Here is a 14,825-nt window from a genome sequence, read left to right as displayed (position 1 = left end):
TTTATTCTTTACGATCTAATAAACATTTATTAATAATAAAAGAATTGTTATTCTTTTATTGTAGATTATAAACAATCATTAAAATCTTTAAAAATTTCAAAGTATCCCAGAGCTATTTTTACAATAACTTTTTAAAAATATTATTAAAAACTTATTTTATATATTTTAACGAAAATTAAAGCCTGGAGCATTCACCTGCTTTAGACTTATATCTGATACATATGCCAATCACATTGAATTAACACATAAAATAAGAATAAAATTGACTCTTAGCATATAAAGAAGCAGCTTTTACGTTGTAAAAAGTACTTTAAAAAGTAATTAAGAATTTTACCTAGTTAACCACATAAATTTAAAGTTTTTACGCCGATTATAAACTTATTTTATCCACAGTTTAGAGATAAACATTATAAATTAAAGCTTTAACGTTTACGTTATACCATAAAACATTTACTAGGATAATATTAAATTCAATTATTGTTAAACTAAAACTACCTTCAACTCCATTGTTTTATAATAATTAATGGTAACGATTGAATGATTTTCGCATAAATAAACGATCGTGTAAATCGCTATATAAAAGCGGCTATAACCTGTAGGACCCACTAACAAGTCATTTAGTGGAGATCAAAATTGTAGAATTGCTGACATACCATGAAATGAGGGTCCTCTTCTAATCTTTATGGTACTTTAATGTGATGAGTCGGGTAGATAGCGCATGGAGGAAACGTGATAAATTACGTTATACCCGCAAGAAAACGATCTTTCTGAAATTCCTAAATCATCTTGACTAATTTTGTTTACAAAGGCTTTAAAAGTGAGAACGGTAAGTGTTCATTATGGTATCTGCTTTGTGTTAATGGACTAACTGAAGGTAGAAAATGTCGTAACTTTACGAGATAATACCACCCTAGTAATTACTCTCAACATTACTGAACTCAGTAGTAACCTACTAGATTACAATATAGAATTGCTCTAACTTAATCCATCATACCAGACAAAACATTTAGTAAACAGCATCAATTAGAAAGTCATTTTGTAAGATGTATTTCTTGTATAAAGAAAAAAAGGTACAAAAGAAAGCAATATTACAGGTCGTAAAACGAGAGAATAACCTATACGATAGAATTTGAAGTTTTAAGTTTTCTACTGTCTGCTGCATTCCCAATAATCTATTGTTTAGTGTATACTTAGACGTGATGGATCTCTGGATGCTTCATATTGATCCATTCCTCTATTTCTCTCACAACCTCGCCCGATACTTACCAGTAAATGAAATCGTCCAGGATAGACTGGTGAGTGGGTGGAGCACTACTCGGATTCTTCGTTCTTTTCTACCATCTGGCATAAACATCTATTGTCTGATAGGCTATTGATGTTCTTCTCTTCCAAATAGGGTCCTCAAGTGTCATACCGTCATTTTACTGTATAACCGTGTAGTAAAGTTATAATTTGTTTTATGTTTCGTCTACTTAAACTTCATCAAGAATATTCCTAATATTGAAAAAAAAGAATATATGTATTAACTGTTAAAAAAATTACTTAATCATTAATTTTATCAAATAACATTTATTTTTAATCGTGATTTTATTCAATTTTATAATTAAATTAGTTTTTAAAAGTTTCATAAGCAACTTGTTTCACTTCTTCACGCTTCAATTAAATTTTCACTCAACATTTTTATACAGATTAGAAGGTATAATTAAAAACAAATTTACTTCCCACATCATTGTTCAACACGAACAAAAGAATCTATAGAAAGGCGGAGTCATTGTTCCATGTTATTCCCAGAGGAGTCATCAATCGCCACAGAAGTTATTCAACTGATTTTTAACGAATGAATCTTCAAAATCAATTATTTATATTAAATTTCATTATCTAGTTAAAATATGACGACCTTTCATCTGTTAAAAACTTGTAGTCGATGAAGATTAGAGAAATATTTACTTACTTTTTCCCTAACTGTATGCTTTATTTTCTACCTTATTATTATTATTTTTTTTTATGAAGAACAAATAATACCATATTTAGAACTACTTTCTTTCTAAGTAAAGCAACATAATGTAACTGTTCTTTTATATTAAATCACTCCAAATCTTTTTCATCTGACTTTATCATGTTGGATTACAGTAATGTATGATATTACATTCTTCCAAACGGTTTATTGTATTTTTTATTAGAACATTTTCTCTATTTTTATCGGAAGTTAAGTCTTTGAAGTTATTAAAATAAATAAGAATTATGACTTCTTTATTTTCTTTCCGATAATTTTTAATCATAAATTTATAACTGTTATGCATATTAGTGAATTTGTTATGGTTTTTAATACACATTTGTATTATTTCTGAGAAAGATGAGCTGGAGAATTGATCTTGGAGGATGAAATGAGGTTCAGACGAAATGATCATACCGGTCCCCCCTATCTGTGTCTATACTTGAGACTATAAATTAACAAAGCATTATTTGTTTTATATCTTGCAAAACTTGAAATAAAAACAAAATTCTTATATAAAATACATTTAAAAATACTTATATAAACATAAATTGTATTTTATTTATTATTTTAAACTGATTACAAATATCTCTTTCTTATTACTTGTAATCCATCTGTCTCCAGTTGATGATCCTAATGAATAAGTCTTGTGATCAGCTTAAAGACAATATTTATAATTAGCACTTATAAGATTCTTAAAATTTTTCTTCTATAATTACGTAATAAGCATCCCTAATTAATTAAATTGTATAAGTTAGTTACTGTATAATTACTATTTTTTTTTTTATGTTTCACTTTTCTTAATTGCTGATTGGCATGAATTTATGTATGATAATTCGAATGATTTTTAATTTTAATGTGGAATTTAATTAAATAAATTGTATACAAATAAATTATTTTCGATTAAATTATTGATATCAGGACATAGATACGAGATAATTGAATATGGATCAGCGATCTTACAAGTGGTTGATAGATGAAGGATGATCAAAATAATGGTAACTTAACCATTGTTGCAGCATGATTAATAACATTGCAGGCTTTTTTTTTATGTCATAAACAATTAAGAAAATTATTTTAGAGCACCATTTAGTAAACATTTGTAAAGGCTTCTGCAAACAGTAATTACTAAGTGAGTTAATGATTCATACCTGCTATATTTCATGTCTTAACACACTGAGTTGAAAATGGAAATAAAATTATGAAAATTTTATATTATTTTACAATGTTCCTGTGAGGAAAGCTGTGGCTCCCTATGGTGCCACAGTGTATACTTTGGGAACTGATGCACTAGACTAGACCAGGAGTTCCCAACCCTTTTGTGACACAGGCACANCTTACGCGTTTTTTTTTTTTTGTTTTCATCCCATTTGTAATTTATTACTTTTGTATCAATGTAGAAAGTAATTAGAGAATTAGATTTAAATTTGAAAAGAATTCCTAAAATAAATCATTGTAAAATAATAATAGAAGATATTTCATTACATAAAAAAATTAAGTTTATTGAGTTTCCAATTAAGTAATTGGAGTAAGCCTATCTGTTTTTAAAATTTTTAATTTAATAATGTGTATTTGTATAGAAAATGAATCGAATATAAAAGTTCAAATTATGAAATGTGATCATATAAAAATTTATAATAAAATTTAAAAATTAATATTTATTCTTTACAAATATAGGCTGAGGCCCAGAAAATTTCAGGAGTGAGTTAACTCAAATATATCGAATATTGAGGCCTGAACTATTCCATAATAAATATTTTTAAAAAAGGCCTTTTTAATGTCCTCTAGGTGTTAAAAATTTAAATTTAAAAACAAAAATTATAAGATTTATTCTTCTTGTTTTAATAATACGGTTCAGAATTATAGATTTTTCTGACTTTGATATATGTTAATATTATTATTAATAATAATTTAATACTATTTATTTAAAATTCAAACGAAAGAACTATGATATATATTTCGCATTACATCAGAAAGTTTTAAACAAATTATATGCCTCTAATTGTATGACTTGAAACGAGTTTACGTATAAAGAAACACAATATTCTATTCATTTACACATATTTATTCATTCAGAATTTACACATGATACAAATATAAAAATTATTTAAAAATCATATTACCATACAAAATTTCATTCTGTAATTGAAAATAATAAACATTAATATTTTAAATTATCATTATAAATTTTATATGATGATGTTCAAATAGGAGTGAGACCTTGATACTATTTCACTGCTCTTGTTACTTACATTTTATAGCGACGAGAGAGATGAATTAGGATCAAGATCTCACTCCTGACCGAAATATAGAGTTCAAATGACTCTCCAAAAGCCATAAAATTGTATAAATAAAAACAGATTTTTATTATTTACCAAAGAAACTTTAATTTATATCGTTTTTATGTCTCTTGCTGCTGTTTTTTATATAAAATATTAAATTTTGGGAGCCACTCTTCATCTAGAATTCGGGGCAAGTGACTCTACTGAACTCTCTACCTGAACCTAATCAAGCTTTTCTACAATAATTTTCTATAAAATTGCATTATAAAATGTAAAATTTTGAAATTATTTAAATGCAATGAACTATGAATTATTTTACTTTATTAATTAGAAATTTATATAAAAAAACGTTTTAATTTTAACTTTATTTCTTAATATATCTTTCCAATATAAAGCTTTATTTATAATTTTACATTATAACATCAGGAAATTCCTCAATTTCCCAAACAGAAATTAAATAAAAGAATAAGAGAAACTTTAATCAGAGTTTTCTCTTAAAATGAAATTTATGTTTTCGAATAGAAATTCTTTACTTTATTACAAGAAAAATACTACTTTAGGGCATTTTTAAATATAAATTTACAACATAATGATTTGTAATTTATGAAAAATTATAAATTAAATATAATTTAAAACAAAAACAAAACAAGTCTTTAGCTTTTGAATATATACAAAATGTAATTAATAAATTAAATATAATACATAAAAATTTAGTTTAATTTATTTTAAAAAAAAATAAAATAAAATAAAGTAAAATTTTATATAGGGAAAAAAATTGTATTTAGCATTTTATAAAATTGAATAGAAAGTTGCTAAAAATGAATTTTAATCAAAAAATAAATTAAAGAAAATTCGCTTCAATCAATAACTAAAATAATACTAATGTAATTGTTTTTCTTACTTTACGCAATTATAAATTTATAGATGACTTTTAATATAACTTTATTATGTTATAATAGTTAAAGATAGATTCGTTAATAGATAAATATTAAAAAAAATTTCGTTTTCTCACACATAAAAAAAAACAAAATAAATAATATAAATTAAACAGAGTTTCATAAGAACAAAAATTTAGATTAATTTAACATTTGTAAACAATTTTACTAAAACAATAAAATCTCTCATATTCAACTTTCTAATGTTTAGTAAATGTTAACGTTTATTTTGAAAATTTTCTATATAATGACGCTTAATTTAATGAATTTTCCTTCATCAGGAAATAGAAAAATTATTTTCATTTATTTATTTATTTATTTATTTCACATTTGTAATTTTCTTGGATAGTTTTTAACAAACATTTCTAAATTAATATTTTTCTTTATTCACAAAATGTAATCAAGGTTTAAGAGTAAAATTATTTTATTATTATTTATTTTTTTCTCCTTAAATTCTTGTTTTTAAAACGTTTAATATTTTATAAATTCACGTTATAAATAAAATTTAATATCTTAATTTTAATATAGTTTGTTGTATATGATAATTATATTGCGTTAAATTAGTCTTTGTATTAAGTTAACGTCTTAATGTAGAAGAGTATAGGGAAAAAAACTACTGTACAGCACTGTGCAATGTTAATTAAATAATTTTTAATGCTAAATATAGTCGTATTTTTATAAAAATAAAACACTTTTAAACTCGTTAAAATATACGATGATAAAACAATATAAATTCAATTATAAAACAATTTTTAAATTCGGGTATCACTTTTAATAAACTTTCATTTTTAAGAATTATGCATTAATTATCTAAATAATAAACTAGTAAACATGTAAAGAATTTAAATTCTGATTAAATTAACATAAATAATTTAAGATAAATATTATATAATGTAATTTTTAGTAGTAGCATATATTTAAATAGACTCGTTTGACTTTATTGTATAATTATCCACTTTAAAAAAAAGAATGTAGTTTTAAGTGAATATTTAACAAATATTTTTTTGTTCTAAAGTATCACGAAATTAAATATTGATCTTATCTTAGTTTTTTTAAAAAAATGTTATTTAAAAAAATACACTCGAGGGTAAAACAGTTCTTTAAATCAAGCAAGTTCTTAAATCAATGAATGAACTCGAGGGAAAAAGTTTAGTAACATACTGTAGAGTTAAACGGTTTTGATTAAAGTGTTCATTGTAATTCTAAAAGAATAGATGACAATAGACAACAGAATTCGAACAGGGAAATGAAATGCCAAGAGAGTCTCGTAACGAACTTCTCTTTTCTTGTGATAATATGATATCTTTTGAATCGAATACATTCTTTTTCAACCCCAAACTCGTTTAAGATGTTATCTGTCACTAACAGTTTCCACTTAACTTAATTCAGTTAATGTTATCTTTAATGCATTGTTTATAATGATAATATAATACAAAATTGAATTTTATCATATAAAGAATTTATTATATAATGTAATAAATAGACATAAGCGTAATGTAGGGAGAAAAGTGAGTTTTTCTAGTAAAGTTTTTTTTCCTGTTTTCTTCTTCTTCTTTTCGTCATTCCTAATGGCTTACATAAAATAGACGAGATGGAGGAGAGGTCCACTTTTTCATACGAGTTCAAAAGAAGAAATGTCACTAGTGACATCGGTAGTTAAACAAAATTTTCTACGACTTTCTGACGATAATCTGAATAGAAGAAATATGACCGTAGTAGGACCATATTTTATTTTAAAATTGTAGTAAGAAATGTAAAGAATGGAGAATAAGTCTAAAATTTGTCCTTTAATGCATGAACATGCAAAGCTCTCAACTGAGAATAGTCTAGACATTTTCGTATATTTCTGTTTTTGAAATATAATGTATTGCTATGGTAAATCAGGAAAACGGAAAAGAATTTGTAAATCGTTGTTAGAATTTCGGTTTGTCATCACGCGATTTTCGTAAAGTACAGTATTTAAAGTTGAAATGATTCAGGTCTGCTCTGTGCGTATATATATTAAGATAATCAATCATAGGATCATTAAAGTTTTATAAAGACAAGATTTGATAAAATAAAAGACAAGTAAATCGAATATAGAAAATTTTTAGCATATTTAACAGGTGATTTGTTAAAATGAGTTAGTTATTTTATAAAAATTCTTCTTATTTCTAAAAGTAATTACTCAAGAAATATTTGAAGAATGAAGTTTATTTAAATTTGATGATGTTAGATAAATATAGTAATTCTATCTTTACTTATATATATATATTTTAAAATAAAAGTTAAAACTTTAGAAATTCAGTATACCTATAATTAAAATCAGATTTTATAAAGATGGGAAAATATTTACATTACTAGAAGCGCTTTAATATTATTTTAAAAACACAAACAACCCCCCAGGATATACTGTAGATTATTCCAGATAATACAACTGTGTTTCTTCTTTCCCCCCTTTCTTATTTTCTTTCTTTCTTTTACAACAATCTTGGAACAGACTCAGCAAGAGTTAATCAACTGAAGGAGATCCACAGGTGTGATGCCTCATTAGCTCTACTGAAGATTTTCTTGACCGTTGGCAATGCTGAAACAGAATTGAACTTATCCCCAGGCTGACGGAACCAAAAATGCCAGCTGAGTGAGAAAGTTCTGATAGAAAACACGTATGTATAGATCATGGAATCATCTGCCTTATGACTCTTCAACCACACACAGACACAAACACACACATACACACGCACGCATTATTGATTTTTCACTAGATTTGTATATGACGTATGGTAAGTACAGTACAAATATATATATATATTTTATNTCTTTGTCGACGTGTTAGCATCTGTAGAGTAGAAAAAGAGACACGTATTAACTACGTAAACAACAGTTCAAACGGGGGTTAATGCATAGAGCGTAACAAAGCAAAGAAAGAGCGACTCCTAAAATGGCGGAGGGACCAATGGCGACCGGGCTGACGCAACGAAACGTATGTAAAAAAAAAAGCCGGTCACGTGACTCGCATCCACGTGCTTTTTTACCACACTACCTCTTTGTTTAATAGTACATATATATATTTATATATTATAAACTAACCTCCGTAACACTTCATCCAGGGGTATAAGTGCGCTTGAGACTGATGGCCGCCTTGGTCGTGTTGTTGTTGTTGTTGTTGTTGTTGTTGTTGTATCTGCGACTGTGGGGCCCTTGGTGCTTCGTGTGGGGTAGGCCCGTAGTTTTTGGCGTAGCCGTGCAAGCAGGGTTCTGTTTCCGTAGACAGGAAAGGCTCCTGATTCGCGTGCTCCTGGTTCACGTAACTCTGGGGATATCGATAGTCGGAAGTGGGATTCAGGTAGGGACCACGCTGGTCCCCTATGTAATATTTGTTCTCCTGCACGTAACTCTGCCCGTGTGACGTTTGAAGGGCGCAAGAAGTCCAAGAGCACGTGGAAACATTGCCGAAATACGAACTCATAATGGCGGGGACTGGTAGCCGGGGATGATTTGTGATCCCCCACTTCACCCCGACACAACCCCTAATGATATGGCGCAAAAAGGCGTCACGTGACTGACAGACAACCAATAGCGGGAGGGTGATGACCGCCTGTCACTCACACGCACACATCCCCCATTCACGACAATGGAAGAGGGTGGAAAATAAATAAATAAATAAATAAAGTATCTCATTACAAATACAAACGTTCGATTTTCGATATATGTTTTTCCTACTAAACACGGTTATAAAACGATTATCGAACATATTATACTTACAAATATTATATGTTTTTTTTTCTAGGGAAAAAATAATTTAAAGAAAAAACAATTCAATATTCCATGCTACCGGTATTTTCAATCTTTCAACCATTTCTAACTTGAGTATAGAAAATAAAATGACACAAATATGTCTTGACCAAATCATTTTGTTCGAGATGATATGACATCTTTGTCGAAATGTTATATGTGTCCTTGTCAGGATATTGGTAACAAACAATCAAAGTTTATGACAGAGCACGATAACTATCAGAATTGCTGTCTAAGTTCAAAGAATGACTACTTATTTTCTAGAAAATGAAATACGATTATAAAAATTCTTATATATTCGTTTTCTACTTGTTAAATCAAAGGTATTAGCTATCAAACATGCCTCTCCCCACACACACAAACACAGACTCACCCTTTCAAAAAATATAAACATCTAAGATGAAAAATTGCCAAAATTTATAAGTATATATTCTTGCAATATATATATTTTTATATATATGAAAGATTGAAGTATATATATATATATATATATTTGGAAAAATGAAATAATATCGACTAGATGTAGGATAAGTTTGCTTTATATATTATTAAAAAAAAAAAGTAAAAAGAAAAAGAGCAAATTGATGTTTATTACAATTTTATCTAATTGCAAATTAAGATTTGTAAATGAAGTTTACATCATTTAGTTTCTTTTAGTAGAAAGAGGGAGATAACTTTAATAAATTTAACATATAATTTATGAATCGTATAAAAGCAACGATGCTATTAAAATGACATAGGGGACCAATTTCCAGTTTTATAGGAGGCATCTTTATAGCTTTCTAAATTGAAAACATAGTTTTATCTTAATTTTTCCCCCTCTTTTTCTTTTTAAATTTTTATATAAGGTAAATAAATATCTTTCTTAAATAATTAAAACGTTTGTTTTTTTAAAAAAAATTAAAATAGTAAAAATATTTATAAATATAAATCATCAATTTACAATTCTCTGGTGTGATTTTTCTATAATGGCACAAGCTAGAAGAGTGTTTCGAATAGAATAAAAACTCTTACAAAATAATTACTGTTCATTTTTTTATAATATAGACCTTTAAGAATTATTGATTTGGGAAAATACTTTAAGAAAAAGTAAAGATAAAAAAGTTTTATCGTAGAAAAAATACATAAGGTGGATCGTTGGAGTCAATACACTAGCATATATTGAAGAGAACAAGTATTGAAAGTGAGGTTAAATGATGGATGAGGTTACATCCACTTACCGAAACCAAAACCCATACAAGAGTAAATACTGTATATATTTTGTATCCAGTAGATAAAAGCTATATTCTATTAATGCATATAATGGAATATCTTATCTTATATATTAAAAGCTAAGGAACTTATAAATTAAACAAATTATTATGAAAATGTATTATTAAATATCGATACTTGATGACGAAAGTAAGCTTATATATCAATCAATTAATCGATAGAAACGAGTTACAATTAAGTTTTGTACAGATGTAAACTAAACTTAATAAAGAAAATTGTTGATTTATAATTGTTATTGTTAGTTAAATCTATANTTTTAATGTACTAAAATGCATTAAAATAAACTAAATGTACAGTAGTAAAATGAACTAAATGTATAATACTAAAATGTACTAAAAATTTATGCTTAATAATATTATAACTTATTTTGATCTATTTGGGTTGTTTTAAAATTTAAAAAATTTATTTCTTTAATTTTCTGTCATTGTTTAATTTTTCTACACAGAAAAAACCTTTATTAAAAATTATTCTTTTGAAAAAAAGTTAAAATGTTTATTAAATTTACTATAAAATAGGAATAAAGAAAGAATTTTTATCATTCTAAACCATTAGAAATGGCAAAAATGTATAAAATTTAAAAGTTTTGTATATATATATATATATAAATAAAAACTTACATTTGAACACACTAGAATAAAAATTATGGAAAAGAAAAATATTTTAAATTTCTTGTAAATTTTTTTTTTAAATCTATTTTAAAATATTAACTTATTTTTCTTTATTGGAATGGAAGAAGAATATTTATCTCTCATTTCAGAGAAATATTTTTTAAGGTTTAAAAAAGAAACTCTAAACCACAAAGGAGAATAAACATCTGCGATAACTCTGTAGAAAATTGTCTTGTTTTCAACTTTAGACTTTCCAAACAATCGAAGAAAATTGGCGTTTGAATCGAAGGAATACCAACCAAAGATTTCTGAACAGCGAGAAGAAAGTTTTCGATTCATATTCCAGAAAATTGCAATCTTTATTTCTAGAAAAAAAAATCATATAGTTACTCAGAATTTTATAAAAATTCTCTTTTTATATAAATAATATAAAAATGTAATTTTTTTAGTTCGAATAATATCTTTGTTATAACTCAACAGAATTTCAAAAATTATAATTTATATTCGTTCAAATCGTTAAAAAGTATACAACTCCAGATCTACAGATGGTAACTTCCATATAAGTAAAGAATAGAACTGGATGATAAATATGTTAATTAAACGCTATAATTTGATAAAATATTTAAAATTTTACAATAATTTGATGTAAAACATAATGAAATTTGAGCTTGAATCGAAGGAATTCCAACTGAACAAAAAGTTTTTATTCAGATTCTAGAACATCATAAATTTTTTTTTCTTTTAAGAAAAATTATATACTTACACAGAATTTTATAAAAATGTAATTTATAGTTAGAATATTATCAAAATATCTTTGTTATAGCTTAAAAAGCTTTAAAAATTATAATTTATATTCGTTTAAATCATCAAAACAACACAGTTCAACTACCATATGATATGAGCGTACTCTGAGTTCCATTTAAAAGAATAATAGAATTTAATGACACATATAAATTATAAAATATTTAAAAATTTACGTCATTTTGATATAAAACTTAATAAAATTAAAGTTTAAATCGAAATAATACCAATGAAATTTTCAGTGAGAAGAAAGTTTTCGATTTATGCTCTAGAAAATTGCAATTTTTACTTTTTAAGAAAAATTTACAGACTTTATAAAAAGATGTAAATTTTAATTCGAATAATATTAAAAAAATCTTCTATATAACCAGATAAAACTTTAAAAAAATTATAATTTATATTTGTTTTAATCGTCATAAATCAAATTCCATGGCCACTTGAAATGAACATCCACCAAGTTCCATATAAATGAAGAGGAGACTAGATGATAAATACTTTAATTATAATTGATAAAATGGATGAAATACTTAACAATTTATGTTATTTTAATATGAAACTTAATAAATATTTTTTCAAATTTATTATTTTCTATATCAAAGTATCAAAACATGATATATTAACGATATATTTGCATAATACGTAGTGATATCTTTAGTTTAAAGAATAAGTTGAATTATATATAAGCTTCTAACTTAACATATAGATTTACATAATTGATTCAAGACAGACATAGCAAATTACATTTCCAATATCTTAGAATGTCCGTAAATATGCATGAAGATCAGGAGTTAAATATCAGTTATGAGTAGTTACAGACGAAGCATGACTGTCATCTAGGACAAGTTGTTAATGACAAAACAGAATCGAAGAGGTGTAACGGGCCGAAAAGAATGTTTTTGGCGGAAGGACGAATGGGCTCACACCTAATTACCAGGACTTCTATTATCTCAGTTGTTTGGACAGGTCCGTGCAAAAGACAACAAATGACCAGATGGGCTTCGTACGTTGGTCAAACCATAACAACTTTCAAAGCCATCAGAGATGATGTAATGTGCACTTGTCGTGCAACTCTATAGAGCGTCATTAGAAACGGAATGATGAGACAGAAATATTGGAGTATAATGTGCAAACCGGCTTTATAAGTGATGTTAAAAATAAATGAGTTAGGATTTTAGGCCATGTCTATTTTCGGATAAGTGATATTTCTGTTATTCTCATCAAAATTTAACAAATATAATAAAATCAAAATGTACTATTTTTAGCACATTTTTAGTACATTTTAATGTACTAAAATGCATTAAAATAAACTAAATGTACAGTAGTAAAATGAACTAAATGTATAATACTAAAATGTACTAAAAATTTATGCTTAATAATATTATNCGTACTAGTCGTGATAAATTATGCAAGTTTAAATCACCCACGGCTGTAGGCAAACGTTTAACACCGTGGCTACCTGACCCAATTATTTGGGGCCCGAGAGAAATAAAACGAGGCCCGAGTTACGCGCAAATGTAGAATCACATTACTCTTCCGAAAGACATAAAACAAATGAAAATAGAAAAAAAAAGTTTAATTTATATCATATATTATAGCGTGAAAGATTAAATTTTGAGAACCTTCTGTGTCTAGAGCCTAAACCAAATTAAACTGCTAGTATTTATTCTGTTTGGGACTGGATATTGATTTATTGGTATATTTATTTGGTTAGGACAACGCAACATGTTAACAATATGCCGAAGGGGAATATATCGTGTGGCCCAAAACTCACTTAACCATCCCATCTTAAGATTCATATTCAAGAGATTATCAGTAAATTAAACGCTATTAACTGACTTTTGGGCAATCCTCGATTATTACAGACATTTAAAACTACTTAATTCTCATATAAGATAAAATTTTTATGATTAATTAATTAATTAATTTACTCGAACAACTTTTATTAAATCGAATCTATGTTTATTTTTGGAGAATGGACTTAAGCAGCAAAGTAGACGATCAATCAATCAATTTATTTATCGATTGATCTATCGATAAATTGAAGTTACTACTAAGCGAAATTTATCCTTTAACACCGCAGTAAATCTGTTAATAAAAGATTTTTGTATGAATGAATGACCCCATGGATTAAACTAGTAAGATCGATGAACAGTTGATTGATTGATTACGTAACACAGAAGTAAATATATTTATATATATATAAATTGAATATCTTTAAAGTTTCCTTTTCTTCTAGTTAATATTAAAATTCGCTTTATACATATGCACATATTTTTTTTAGGAACCATTTATACTAAAACATGAAGTTTTTCTTGGGATAAGCATCTAAGCAAGCTGTCATATGTCATACATAAGATTTGCAGGAAGGGAGTTATTGGTCATTATACCATAAATATCTACTTCATGTCTCGTTTCTGACTGTGTTTGCATTGAATCCTTCTTGAAATGCTGTAAGAGATCCTTTAAAAGGATTAACTGAGCGGAAAGCCTCAGAGGCAAGGTACATCACGCCATTCTCCTCAGTACGTTCTGTGAAAGATTACTGAATTATATACAAATATATTCCTCACGACAGAAACTTATGTGTAAATAACCTTCATCACCTTCAAACTTTGATAGTTTTGAGTGATTTAAATAGATGCAAACATGAATTCTTACATATATACAATATATAAAAACAGATTGAAAGTTTTATAACTCATCCTCCGTAAACATAAAGGGTCGGTAACTTATAAATTAGTTTTTATCACAAAGAGTAGCATCATACACTATATTAATGCATCCATTGAGTTGATATTTGTAAATGTTATTCATCTAATACTTTACGTGTCATATTTAACATTAAAAAAATTGGATAACACGGACAAAGAACTTTATTTTTGTGTTTGTAATTTGCTTCTGCAACAAATGGAAAATTTATAGAATGACCTAAATATTAATGCCACTTATAGCTATGGTCATCTACAACTGAGTTAGATATATCTTCTCCATCCTCTTCTCCATCTTCTACGTCCTCTCATCTCTCGTTATTGCTGTCAATAGAGAGTAGAAACATATATAAATTTTGTTAATTTTCTATCAGAATAGAGTTATTAAATTGTGTGATTTATTAAAAATTCCTTCTTCCTTTTTTTTAAATTTTTACTTATTAATATTTACT

This window comes from Centruroides sculpturatus, unplaced genomic scaffold (assembly GCF_000671375.1).
Source record: "Centruroides sculpturatus isolate CEXI.00-Female unplaced genomic scaffold, Cexi_2.0 scaffold48, whole genome shotgun sequence".
Taxonomy (NCBI): domain Eukaryota; kingdom Metazoa; phylum Arthropoda; class Arachnida; order Scorpiones; family Buthidae; genus Centruroides; species Centruroides sculpturatus.
This window is presented reverse-complemented; position numbering follows the sequence as displayed.